Source organism: Antechinus flavipes, chromosome 3 (assembly GCF_016432865.1).
Source record: "Antechinus flavipes isolate AdamAnt ecotype Samford, QLD, Australia chromosome 3, AdamAnt_v2, whole genome shotgun sequence".
In the NCBI taxonomy this organism is placed as follows: Eukaryota; Metazoa; Chordata; class Mammalia; order Dasyuromorphia; family Dasyuridae; genus Antechinus; species Antechinus flavipes.
Window position 1 is genome coordinate 478,454,681 of NC_067400.1, and position 6,814 is coordinate 478,461,494.

Genomic DNA, 6,814 nt, shown 5'->3' on the forward strand with positions numbered 1-6,814 from the left:
TGGTTTGCCCAGGGTTACATAACCATTAAGTGTCTGAGGCTGATTTTGAATTCAGGTCTTCCTGACTCCAGGCCTTGTGCTCTGTCTACTGTACCAACTTTTGTACACCAGGGCTTCTCAAGCATTTTTTATTCGCAATCTCTTTTCATCCAAGAAATTTTTTACAAGATCCCAGGTACATAATATATAAAATAGGTATACAAATCAAACATTTACTGATAATAAATCACAGTTTCACTACCCCCCCTTTTTGATTATGCCTTCCTGTATGGGGTTATAAGTCATAGTTTAAGAAGTTTTGCTCTATAAAGTGTAAGCAAATCTCAATAAATAATTAATAAACATTTAATAAAGGTCTACTATGTACTTAGCACAGTATTAAGTTCTGGGGATAGAAAAAAGAAGCAAAGGACAGTTTCTCCCCTTGAGTCATTTACAATCTAATAGGAGTGACAACATGCAAAAAACATTTATATATATATATATATATATATATATATGTATGTATGTATATAATGTATGTATACATATAAATATATATTATTATTATATATTATATATACATACATTTTTTACAAAGCAAACGATATACAGAATAAATTAAAAGAAACAGAAGGGAGGCTTTAGAATTAAGAGTGTTTAGCAAAAGCTTTTTGTAAAAAAAAATGGAGTTTTAGGTGGGTCTTTAAAGAAAGTCAAGAAAATCAGTATGGGCAATTGAGAAAGGAGAAAATTCCAGGCAGGAGAAACAGCCAGAGAAAATGTCTCGGATCAAGAAATGGAGTGTCTTGTTAATGGAAAAGCCAGGAGGCCAAAATAGATCAAAGTAGATGTAGTAGGGAGTCAGGTTTAAGAAAACTGGAAATGTAAGAGGGAGCTAGGTTATGAAGGGCTTTGAATGACTGATACAGGGTTTTGTAACTGATCCTGGAAGCCAAAGGGAGCCAATGGAGTTTATTGAATCAGTTTGATCACCTTATCATTTTTTAAAGTAGATTTGTACTATTCTATGCATATGAAGCTGCCTATATCATCCAGAAATTCCTCCCTCAAGGTAGTTAGGCACCTTCTCTGAAATTTGTAATCTTAGAGAGATTCTTAAAGCAATGAGAGGTTAAGTGACTTAAGAACATCACATAGCCAGTGTGTCAGATGTGGAACTGAAGCACAGGCTTCCTGATTATTTTGCTAGCTTTCTCTCCACTGCATCACACTATCTTTTAATTATTATCATTAAATATTTCAACTTATTATACAGTTCCATAGTGTGAATACAGAAATTATTTTCCTTCAAGGAATTCAAGGAACAGGGACTACTATGGGAAGATGTTGTTGTTAAGTTATTTTAAAGTCATGACACATTCTTCCTGACCCCATTTGGTATTTCATTTTTTAAAAATTTATTTTATTAAAAAACAGAATAAGGAAAAAAACAGAAAAGGAATAGAAAATGAAATTAAAAAAAAAAAGAAACATTCTCATGTGCCCAACAGAATATGAGGGAGGATTCAAAAAATATAAAAACAAATTACCAGTTCAAGAAAGCATATATATATATTAGTAGAAGAAATTATATTCATGAGTATTCATGTTTACTTCCTTGTAAATTGTTCTTTTGCTCTCTGCTACACATCTTTTTTACTTTATTCTTTTTTCCCCCTTTCATCCCCCTTATCACCTCCAAGCAGGCTACCATTTGGTATTTTCTTGGTTTGTCAATTTTTTTTTCCTCTGGTTCATTTTACAGATAGGAAAACTGAGGCAAACAGGGCTAAGGGACTTACCCAGGTCACACAGGTTGTGAGTAGTTGAGGCCTGATTGAATTCCTGATTCCAGGCTCTATGCTCCATCTACTGTACTGCTTGGCTTCTGCTCTATAGAGAGACTAGCACAAGAAAAAATGATCTCTCTTATAATTGGGAATCAGAAAATATTGCCTTCTTTCACAGGGCAAATTTTTTCATTTATCTTAGAATTCTAAGCTCCCATTGAAAGCAGAGTAAACAATCATCTAAGGTTCTTTATAGCACTTGTATTTATTTGATCCACTTCTGAGAGAAGAGGCAATATGCCAGAAAAGACAAAGAATAAGAGTACTGAATTCTAATTCTAGCTTGGCTACTACAAGATGTGTCCTGGAGAATTTTTTTTTGATCCTCAATTTCTCCATCTGTAAAATGAAGGCATAGGATAGAAAATCCTTAAAGTCTCTTTCAAGTCTAATGTTTTTAAAATCCATTGAAATTTTTTGGCATACTGAATAAAATTCTGGCAATTGGCAAGAATAAATACCTACCAGGACACCTTGGTGGTACAGTGGTTAGAGTACCAGACCTGGAGTCAAGAGGACCTGATTTCAAATGTGACCTCAGGCAAGTACTAGCTATATGACTTGTAGCAAGTCACAACCCAATTGCCTCAGCAAACTAAATAAATATATAAAATAAAAGTAAGTGCCTATTCAAAGGCAGCTAAAGAGGAGCAAAGAAGAAAGTGGGTGACCCACTTTTGAAGTATTGGTAGAATGTCAAGGCACCAGCTATGTTCAATATAATCATTATTTGCAGGACACAGGTCATAAAAACTCAAGGAATAAAAATTGCCTTTGATGGTCTTCAAGGCTGTGTTTTTTAAAGTGAGTTTTACTGATCTGTAGCATAATGAGGTTGCTTTTTATAAGTTCGAGATGATTACTGAAAAGATTCAGGGCAAAGACATTTTGGCTCATTTCTATGGGATGGACCTTACCCAAGACAAGATGTGTCCCATGGTCCAAAAAAGAGACAGACCATATTGTCAAAACTTCCAATGGCTACTTGGTCTACCACTTTCAGATTGGTTTTACCAGGTACGACAAAAAGACTCTTATACCAAGCACATAGCACCAACAGATCCTTCAAATTCATAATAAATTAATGGAAATCATGATCCTGGAAGTGCAGAGAAATAACCAGAAATATTCCATCAATAAGCTGATTCCAGACAGGATTGGAAAAAACTTGCTAGTCCATTTGCCCATTCCATAATGCATTTGTTATAAAAGTCAATATGCTAAAGAAGCCCAAGTTTGAATTGGGAAAACTAAGGGAACTCAGGAAAAAACTGGGGGATTTAATAGGCAGCTAAAGCGAAAATATAATTTGTCTAAAACAAAAACTTTTAAAGGTTGAAAAATATCATCATGTCCTATAATGTCATAAAATATTGTTTTTCTTTTTTAATTTTTATAACATAAAATTCATTAGAATAATAAATGCTTTTTATGGAGAAGTGACAGTTAACACCATTAATCCAAGAGTAACTTTACAATAGCTTGCTTTTAGTGAGGATGGATTTGCATGGAACCCTTTAGGGAAGCGTTAAAGCATAATGAATGGATATTGGATTTACAGTCAAGCCTTCACCAGGCTCTAGATTTTTGTAATACTGGGCAAATTTTCAATGGACCCTTAAGTGTCACCAGAAGCCAGGCCATTCATAGTAAGAAGACATATCATAGGGTCAGTAACATCTGACTTTTGGCAAACACTACACCAACAATCCTGGGAAGTAGGGTTACTTTGGTCTCTATTGATTGATGGAGGGCAGCTAGGTAGCAAATGGATAGGGCATCGAATCTGCAGGTCTTCCTTTTATTTATTTGTATTTCTTCTCTGTACATGTTTATGTATTGTTATCATTCCCCCCATTACAATGTGAGTTTTTTGCCAGCAGAGATTGCTTCATTTTTGTCTTTGTTTTCCCCGGGGTCTAGCACAATGCCTAGCATATGTTACAGTAGGCATTTAATAAATGTTTGTGGATTGATGGAGAACAGCTACATGGCACAGTGGTTAGAGATAGAAGACCAAAATCAGTGAAATACTCAAACACTCACAGCATGATATGAAAATAACAGAATTTGTCTCAGTTTCCTCATGTATAATGAGAACAATAGTAATCCTACCCCCTAGGATGTAAGATAACGTTTGTAAGGTATTTTACAAGCAATATATGTAGAAATACATACATATATATATATAATATATATGTAGCATTATATCTGTATCTATATACCACTATATATATGCATATATAAGCACTTTATATAGATATATAGATATAGATATAAAGCACTACATAACTGCCAGCTATTTATTATGATTGGCTTAGGACTTTGCTATGATCATTTACTTAGATGTTGCTGATCACTAATCACTCATGCTTATACTTAGGGAGATGATATAGACAAATTACAAATTTTTAGCAATAAAGCTGGATGACTCGGAAGCATATGTGGTGCTTTCACAGGACTAAAGAATTTAGGACTTTAAGGGATTTTAGTGATCATTTTGTCCATCTCCATTTTAAATTTTAAAGGTGAGAAAACTGACTTTCTGAGCAAGGTTGGAATGGGGAGAATAATTGACCAAGATCACACAGACCCTAAAGAGTAGAGCCAAGATTCAAATCCAGATGTGTCCCCTCTAAATCCAGCATTCTTTCTACTGCACCATGATTCTCTGCTCCTGGCTGGAATTCGGGATGTTAGAGAATAAAAGAGAATGGGGGTAGGGTGGCGATGGTGTGGAAAGTGAACATCTGGCCAAAAAAATAGTGTCAGAGAACAAACAGGATTTGGCTTTGGGGACCATGATTTAGGCAGGCATTCAGCCAGGGTTAGAATGAAACTGATTAAGACTACAAAGAAGAATATATTTGCTTGGGGACTTGCTGAACTCACCTGAAGAACTCTAAGTAGAAAAATAAAAGAGAATAAAGAAGATTCTCAGATACAAGTACAAAGCCAAGTTACTATCCAAAAGGAACAGATATGGTATAGGAAGAAGAGTAGTAGTGAAAGGAACAGTAATTTGTTGGCAAAACCTTTCCCAGGCTCCTTAAACTAAGTGCTTTCCCTCTGAGATCATCTGCAATTTAATCTGTACATATCTTGTGTGTACATAGTGGTTTGCATGTCATCTCAACCTTAGACTGTGAAGAACTCACAGCACTTAGCACAGTACCTGTCGTATTGTACGTGTTTAATAAAAGCTAACTAACTGAATGACTGACTAAATAAAAGAACTAGAAAAAATTGGACTAGAAAACTGAACTAGAAAAGAACTGGAAATTATATTTATAGTCTTAAATGTTTATAGATGAATGTATTGTATAATAAGTATAGGAGTGTGCACATGTTGCAGTTGTTCAATCATTTCAGTTGTGTCTCTTTGTGACCCATTTTAGGGTTTTCTTTGCAAAGATAATGAAGTGGTTTGACATTTTCTTCTCCAGCTCATTTGACAAATGAAACTGAGGCAAACAATGCAAAGTGACTTACCCAGGAATAAACACATTTAGAAAGTATCTGAGGCAGAATTGAACTCACAGAAATGAGTCTTCCTGACTCCAGTGCTGGTTTTCTGTCCAATGTGTTCCCTAGCTTCCCAATAGCACATATGTGGAACTTTTTGCCCAAGAAATTTTTGCATGACCTGGGGTATATAGGTATGTAAAATAAACATATAAATCAAATTCTTACTGATAAGTCATAATTTCACCACTCCTACATTCTATTACAGAATCCTATAAGGTCATGAAGTTTAGTTTAAAAAGATGAGGCATAGACAAAATATAAATAAATATTTACATATAAAATATCTACATGGTACATTGGAGAGAATCTCAGAATGGGGAGGAGATAGTAGAAGTAAAGGGAGAGGTGAGAAAAGTCTGCTACAGTGCTTAGGACTTAGCTGGGTCTTGAAGGAAGTCAAAAATTAGTGAATTATTCATCCTCTATGACCCACTGATACTGCTGCTGCTGCTGCTTCAAATACTATTCTATACTTCTCCTACTATTGCAGTACTACTAGTACCAATGCACTACTATTACTACTACTACTACTATACTACTACTACTACTACTACTACTACTACTACTACTTCTACTACTACTCCAGTGCAACTACCACATTCCAGCTCTATGATTCTATAAAATTCTATATGATTCTATATATTACCTCATTTTATTCTCAAAACTACCTGATAATAAAGAAAATGCAAAAACAGCTAGATGGTGCAGTAGATAGAGCACCAGCCCTGAAGTCAGGAGGACCTGGGTTCAAATCTGGTCTCAGACACTTAACACTTTCTGGCTGTGTGATCCTGAGCAAGTCACTTAACCCCAATTGCCTCAGCAAAAAAAAAAAAATTCGTAGAGTAAATAGAGTTGGTGCAATGGATGCAGTACCAGGCATCTTCCCAAATTCAAATCCAGTCTCAGACACTTGTTAGTCATATATCTCTAGGCAAGTCACTTAATCCTGTTTGCCTCAGCTTCTCATCTGTAAAATGACCTAGAGAAGGAAATGGCAGACCACTCCAGTATCTTTGCCAAAAAAACTCCAAATGGGGTCACAGAGTTGGACATGACTGAAAAATGACTTAACATTTTCACTTTGTAGATGAGGAAATTGAGATTTAGGTTAAATGTTTAGCTTAAAAGATTATGTGTCACTGAGATATTAGAGGTTACAAATCATAACTGGAATGGTCCAATTGAAATGTGACCCATAATATAAATTTAAAATATTAATTTGACAGTTAATGAAATAGCAGTATGTATTAAGGAGATTTATTCCTTTGTTGAAATCCCTAAATCTAAGGATAATCTTAGAGATAATATAGCTTAAAAAGGATAAAAAAGAGAGGCAAGACAAATGTAGTGATGGATGTATACTACAGACCTCCTAGCCAGAAGCAGATATTCAGTGAAAAGTTTTGATGCAGATCATAAAATTAATATAGAGAGAATACATATGTGATTCA

The 6,814-nt window shown here is 34.9% G+C and overlaps 1 pseudogene; it reads left to right on the forward strand.

Moving 5' to 3' along the window:
• The first annotated feature begins 2,449 nt into the window (after nucleotides 1–2,449).
• Nucleotides 2,450–3,127, forward strand: LOC127557323 (40S ribosomal protein S3a-like; annotated as a pseudogene).
• Nucleotides 3,128–6,814: the final 3,687 nt, after the last annotated feature.